We start from the raw sequence: 7628 nt of genomic DNA, 5'->3' as shown, positions 1-7628 counted from the left end.
ATTGAAATTTCCTCTATACGCGTTGTTACCAAAATTGTTCCTACCAACAAAATTCACATCCATAGACTCATTATTATTCTCAATCAAAGTAGACAAGGGCATATCATTAGGATCAGAATAAACACTCTTATTAGCAAATAATTCCATAAATTCATCCATCTTTGCACTCAAAACATTAATTTCTTCTATCGTATGCACCTTTTTATTAGTAGATCTTTCAGTATGCCATTGAGAATAATTAATCATAATATTATCTAGAAGTTTAGTAGCTTCTCCTAAAGTGATTTCCATAAAAGTGCCTCCCGCAGCCGAATCTAAAAGATTTCTAGAGGCAAAATTCAATCCGGCATAAAAGTTTTGTATAATCATCCACAAATTTAAACCATGAGTAGGGCAATTACGTATCATTAATTTCACTCTCCCAAGCTTGTGCAACATGTTCACGATCAAGTTGCTTAAAATTCATAATATCGTTTCTAAGAGAGATGATCTTAGCGGGAGGAAAATACTTAGAGATAAAAGCATCTTTGCACTTGTTCCATGAATCAATACTATTTTTAGGCAAAGACGAAAACCAAGCTTTAGCACGATCTCTAAGCGAAAAAGGAAATAGCTTTGATTTAACAATATCATTATCCACATGTTTCTTCTTTTGCATGTCACACAAATCAACGAAGCTATTTAGATGAGTAGCGGCATCTTCACTAGGAAGGCCGGAGAATGGATATTTCATGACAAGATTCAGCAAACAAGTATTAATTTGACAAGATTCAGCATCGGTAAGAGGAGCAATCGGAGTGCTAAAAAATCATTGGTATTGGAGAAGTCACATAATTTAGTATTATCTTGAGCCATCATGACAAGCAAGCAAACTAACACACAAGCAAACAAAAAGCAAGCGAACAAAAAGAGGCAAATAGAGAGGGAGGATAGAGAGAGAGGGCGAATAAAACGGTAAGGGTGAAGTGGGGGAGAGGAAAACGAGAGGCAAATGGCAAATAATGTAATGCGGGAGATAAGGGTATGTGATGGGTACTTGGTATGTTGAGTTTTGCGTAGACCTCCCTGGCAACGGCGCCAGAAATCCTTCTTGCTACCTCTTGAGCACTGCATTGGTTTTCCCCTAAGAGGAAGGGATGATGCAGCAGAGTAGCGTAAGTATTCCCTCAGTTTTTGAGAACCAAAGTATCAATCCAGTAGGAGGCTACGCGCGAGTCCCTCGCACCTGCACAAAACAAATAGATCCTCGCAAGTAACACAAATAGGGGTTGTCAATCCCTATAGGGCCACTTACGAGAGTGAGATCTGATAGATACGATAAGATAATATTTTTAGTATTTTAATGATAAAAGATGAAAAGTAAAATAAAGGCAAAGCAAATAGCAAAGGAAATAACTAAGTAGTAGGAGATTAATATGATGAAGATAGACCCGGGGGCCATAGGTTTCACTAGTGGCTTCTCTCGAGAGCATAAGTATTCTATGGTGGGTGAACAAATTACTATTGAGCAATTGAAAGAATTGAGCATAGTTATGAGAATATCTAGGTATGATCATGTATATAGGCATCACGTCCGAGACAAGTAGACCGACTCCTGCCTGCATCTGCTACTACTACTCCACTCATCGAACGCTATCCAGCATGAATCTAGAGTATTAAGTTAAAAACAGAGTAACGCCTTAAGCAAGATGACATGATGTAGAGGGATAGACTCATGCAATATGAAGAAAACCCCATCTTGTTATCCTCGATGGCAACAATACAATACGTGCCTTGCTGCCCTTACTGTCACCGGGAAAGGACACCGCAAGATTGAACCCAAAGCTAATCACTTCTCCCATTGCAAGAAAGATCAATCTAGTTAACCAAACCAAACTAATAATTCGAAGAGACTTGCAAAGATAACCAATCACACATAAAAGAATTCAGAGAAGATTCAAATATTATTCATAGATAGACTTGATCATAAACCCACAATTCATCGGTCTCAACAAACACACCGCAAAAAGAAGATTACATCGAATAGATCTCCACAAGAGAGGGGGAGAACATTGTATTGAGATCCAAAAAGAGAGAAGAAGCCATCTAGCTACTAACTATGGACCCGTAGGTCTGAGGTAAACTACTCACACTTCATCAGAGAGGCTATGGTGTTGATGTAGAAGTCCTCCGTGATCGATGCCCCCTCCAGCGGAGCTTCGGAACAGGCCCCAAGATGGGATCTCGTGGATACAGAAAGTTACGGCAGTGGAATTAGGGTTTTGGCTCCGTATCTGATCGTTTGGGGGTACGTGGATATATATATAGGAGGAAGGAGTACGTCGGTGGAGCAACAGGGGGCCCACGAGGGTGGAGGGCACGCCTGGTGGGGGTACGCGCCCCCTACCTCGTGGCCTCCTCTTTTCTTTCTTGATGTTGGGTCCAAGTCTCCCGGATCACAATCTTCCTAAAAATCACGTTCCCGAAGGTTTCATTCCATTTGGACACCGTTTGATATTCCTTTTCTTTGAAACCCTAAAACATGCAAAAAACAGCAATTCTGAGCTGGGCCTCCGGTTAATAGGTTAGTCCCAAAAATAATATAAAAGTGGATAATAAAGCCCAATAATGTCTAAAACAGTAGATAATATAGCATGGAGCAATCAAAAATTATAGATACATTGGAGACGTATCACATCCCTCTACTAACCCACACCCCCTGTTATTCTGCGGCGACGGCAACCTCACACCGCAGGCGAAGCAGGGAACCCTCGTACTCCTCTCCACGCGGGCTTCCTCTTCCGCGGCTTCCCCGGCTCTGCGTCGCCACCTTCCTAGGCCTCGCGGTCGTCCACCACCCAGGAGCTCTCGACGCGGTGTGGTCAACGTGATCAAGGAACGGCTTCCATCGGACGTGGACTGTACGTGGAGAGGCTGACAGCTGGGATCCACGACGGCATCAAGGAAGTGCCTCCTTATTACGCAGAAAATAATGTTTCCTACACCTGACAGCAGGGACCCACCGGACGGGCCACCGTATTTCGTGAAAAAACGTTTCCCCCTGACTACTGGGACCCACCGGACGGGCCATCGGACTGCGCGAAAAAACGTTCCCCCCGCTATCAGCTCGGACCCACCGGAAGTGCCTCCTTATTACGCACAAAAAAATGAATACTCCCCTTGCTGGTCAGGACCCACCTTGGTGGGAGGCTGACTTGTGGGCCTACTAAGTTGACGGGGATGGATTGCTTTGTCAACTTAGTCAATATGAACGATTCTAGCTCCCGTGACCATACGATGTCCATCCAACGGCCATAGTGCTTCTTCAACCTCTGGTCTTCTTGCTCCAGCCGCCCAAAGCAGCGCCGGTCGTGCCGCATGCTCCTGCCTCCCGTGGCCGGTTGTGCTGCCGCGGAGGCCTCACCGCTCCCTACTATTCCCACCGCTGGCCAGGCCCTGTGGCGACAACAGCCTCACACTGCAGCGGAACCAGTGAACCCTCGTACTCCTCTCCGCGCGGGCTTACACAGCCGCGCCTTCCCCGGCTCCGTGTCATCCCCTTCCTAGGCCTCACCGTCATCCACCGCCCTGGTGCTCTCGGCACGGCGTGGTCAACGTGGTCAAGGAACGGCTTCCATCGGACATGGACTGTACGTGGAGAGGCTGACAGCTGGGTCCATGGCCGCAGCAAGGAAGTGCCTCCTTATTACGCGCAAACTAATTATTCCTCCACCTGACAGCAGGGACCCACGGACGGGCCATCGCATTTCGCGAAAAAGGTTTCCCCCTGACTGCTGGGACCCACCAGCTACATCTTCGCACGCAAGGAAGTGCGTCCAGGCAAAAAAAGGATACGCCCCCTGACTGCTGGGACCCACCAGCTACATCTTCGCACGCAAGGAAGTGCTTGACAATCGGGACCCACCTGGTTGAAGCGTACGTAGCATTGTCATTCTGGTCACAAACGTGTACGTACATACTGGTCGATGTAGAGGCGCGCACGTAGCATGCACATGTACATACATCGGCCAGTGTGCAAGAAAGAAAATACGGCCACGTACGTACATACGGGCAGGGTCTCGAACGCCTACTCGCGCATACGTACGACCAGGGCTTGTGTACATGGCTGGGTCGGAATGGAGAAATAGTGTCGTCTTCGTGTTCATGGGGAGCCAGACGGATGGGTCGGAACGGAATGCTTCGTCGTGTTCATTGGGAGGGCTTGGACGGAACAGCCGATGGAAACGAGGCTTGGTGTACCGTAGAACAGAGGAAACAACCTTGTGTTCGACCGGCCACGTTCGAAATGGGATCCTGTTCATCAGGAGGGGTCTCGCGTACCGCAAAACAAAGGAAACGGACCTCCTATGCTCGAAACGGGGTCCTATTGATCGGCAGGGGTCTAGCGTACCGCAAAACGGAGGAAACAGACTTGTGTTGGAGCGCTACAGTCGAAACGGGGGTCCTGTTCATCGGGATGGGTGTGGCGTACCGCAAAACGGGTCTCCACGGGATACTGTTCATCTCCACCATCGACCCCGTCCAGCCTCCATGGGCTACTGTTCATCCACCGTCGACCTCCTCCAACCTCCACCTGCGACTGTTCATCCACGGACTCCTGTTCATCCAGCCTCCACCACGCGCTACACCACCGGCTACTGTTCAACCAGCCCTCTCCACGGGCTCCAGTTCAACCACCCCTCCACGTGCTACTGTTAATCCAGCCCTCCACCGTCTACTGTTCATCCTGCCCTCCACGGGGTGGTCTTGTTCATCCAGCCCTCCACGGGGTCCTATTCATCCAGCCCCAACCGGCTCGATCGATCGGGGTCCTGTTCATCCAGAGGCAACACCACGGGGTCCTGTTCATCCACCCCCACCGGGAACTATTCATCCAATCCCCCGAGCAACACTCACTGTTCATCCAGAGGCAGCATCGATCGGCTTCAGTTAGCAACAATAGTGAAGGAATCGCTCAATCGGGTTCAGTTAACAGCCATCGATCGATCGCTCGGGTTCAGTAACATGTAGCGTGCAGTGCAATCACTCGGGTTGAGTTAGAGCCCAATGCCTCACTCGGGTTCAGTTAGAGTCCAACGCCTCACACTCACGCGCGTGTGTGTACCAGAGAAACGCGCATCGCTCGGCCCCGACCACCCACCGTAACCGGGAACACGCCGATATTTTCCTCGCCCTCGCTTCTACCATGGTTTTTTCCGTCATGGGCGGCCCAAAGAATGTCATGCAGCCGCGTCTCCGGCCCTCCCAGGACTAAAAGCCCATTTTCTGTCATGATTTTTTGTCATAGAAGTAGGACCCCACCACATCTATGATGATACCATATTTTGTCACAATTATTGTCATAGAAGTGTCATAAGCATGACAGAATTTTTTTCGTTCAGCCCAAAATGTCACAGATGTGTCTTTTTTTCTAGTGAATGGATAATAATATACATGAATTTGTTGTTAGATTTGCAACTAGAGGAGGTAAAATGACTCAGGAACCACTTTATCTTGAGAGACACCCAAATAGAATTGAACAAGATTCACAAAGAGTTAACACGGATGCACCTAGTCCTTCTAGAAAGAAAAAGAAGAAGAAAAATGATAGGACTTTGCATGCTTCTAGTGAACCTGAAATAGAAAAACCTCCTGATAATGATAATGAAACTTCTATCCCTGATGCTGAAACTAGATCTGGTAATGAACACTCACCTTCTAATAATGAAAAAGATAATGATGAGGTTCATGAAGATGCTCATAAAGAACCAAACAATGGTGTTGAGATAGAACCACCTGTTGATCTTGATAACCCACAACCTAAGAATAAAAGATATGACAAAAGAGACTTCATTGCTAGAAAACAAGGTAAAGAAAGAGAACCGTGGGTTCGAAAACCTATGTCCTTTCCACCTAAGTCAACTAAAAAGAAAGATGATGAAGAATTTGAATGCTTTGCTCAAATGCTGAGGCAAGTCTTTTTGCGTACTCGCTTGACTGATATCTTGAAAATGCCTCCTTATGCAAAGTATATGAAAGACATCATCACTAATAAGAGAAAAATACCGGAAGCTGAAATCTCCACTATGCTTGCTAATTACACTTTTAAAGATGTAGTACCTAAAAAACTAGGAGATCCAGGAATACCAACTATACCTTGCTCTATCAAAAAGAATTATGTGAAAACTGCTTTGTGTGATTTAGGAGCTGGTGTTAGTGTTATGCCTTTCTCTTTATATAAAAGACTTGATTTGAATAAACTCACACCTACTAAAATATCTTTGCAAATGGCTAATAAATCAACTGCCATGCCTATGGTATTTGTGAGGATGTGCCCGTTGTTGTTGCTAATGTTACTATTTTGACTGACTTTGTTATACTTGAGATGCCCGAGGACGACAACATGTCAATTATCCTTGGTAGAACTTTCTTGAATACTGCAGGGGCTGTTATTGATTGCAATAAAAGCAAGGTCACTTTTCATATCAATGGTAATAAGCATACAGTGCACTTTCCGAAAAAAACAATTCCAAGTGAATGGTATTAATGTTATTGAAAAATCTCCGACAATCACTATTGGAAGTTTTCAAATACCTCTACCTACTGTCAAAAAGAAATATGAAATGCTTATTATTGGGGACATTCATATCCCCGTTGAGGTAACGTAGTGAATTATGATAGTTCTTTGGTTTCATGCTATTTGAAAGTGGTTGTTAATAAGACCTGATCAACCTTATTAATGGATCATTTTTGAGCGGTGTGAAGTTGATGAATTTAGTAAGCACTACCTTCTGTCCCTACCTTTTGTTTTCTATTTTTATTAGTTAAATAAAATAAAATGCCATGTTTTGTCTGTTTTCTGAATTTCCCGTGCAATAAAAAATGACCCAAAACTAAAAGTTCTCAGAATGCTCTGAAAATTTAATACGATTTTTTCTGAATATTTAAGAATTTATGGTGCAAATAATATCAGAGGGAGGTGCACCAGGTGGGCACAACCCACCTGGGCGAGCCAAGACCCCCAGGCGTGCCCTGGTGGGTTGTGGTCCCCACGTGGCCCCCTCACTTATCTCTTCACACCACATCATCACTTACCTCCAGAAAAAATTCTCCATTGCTCTCTCTCCCGTGTTCTTGCACTCAAACCCGCGGATTTCGATCTCTTTGCTCGAAGCTCCGGTTCTAAAACTATTTCAGGGGATTGTTGCTTGGTATGTGACTCCACCGTTTGTCCAATCTGTTTTAGTTTTAGTGGTTTATATTTTGAATAATTAGCTACTATTGGTGCTGCTGTAGATGAGCTTGCATGTTGAATTCTTACAGTTCTAAGTAGTTTTAATGCTTGCTATGGCCTCTATGTATCCCTATGAGTAGTTGCTATCAATTTTGTGAAGTTTTGTTGAGAAAAAATTGTGGACTAAAGATTTCAGAATTTTTGTTCATACGAAAAGGACGAATATCTTTAGGAAGTTTGCCACTAAGAAGAACTTCAAGGGTGTTATTGGGGAGTCTTCTGACAGTGATCTCCATCCTCGGAGGTTGGCGGAGGTACGGCCGTGCGAATGGCCGCACACCCAGTTCATGGAAGAGGCTGGAATCCTTCAGGAGTTCACACAATATGCTGCTAATGCCGGCCTCATTGACTTCAT

This window comes from Triticum urartu, chromosome 4, assembly GCF_003073215.2.
Source record: "Triticum urartu cultivar G1812 chromosome 4, Tu2.1, whole genome shotgun sequence".
NCBI classification, from domain to species: Eukaryota; Viridiplantae; Streptophyta; class Magnoliopsida; order Poales; family Poaceae; genus Triticum; species Triticum urartu.
Note: the sequence above shows the minus strand (reverse complement) of the source record.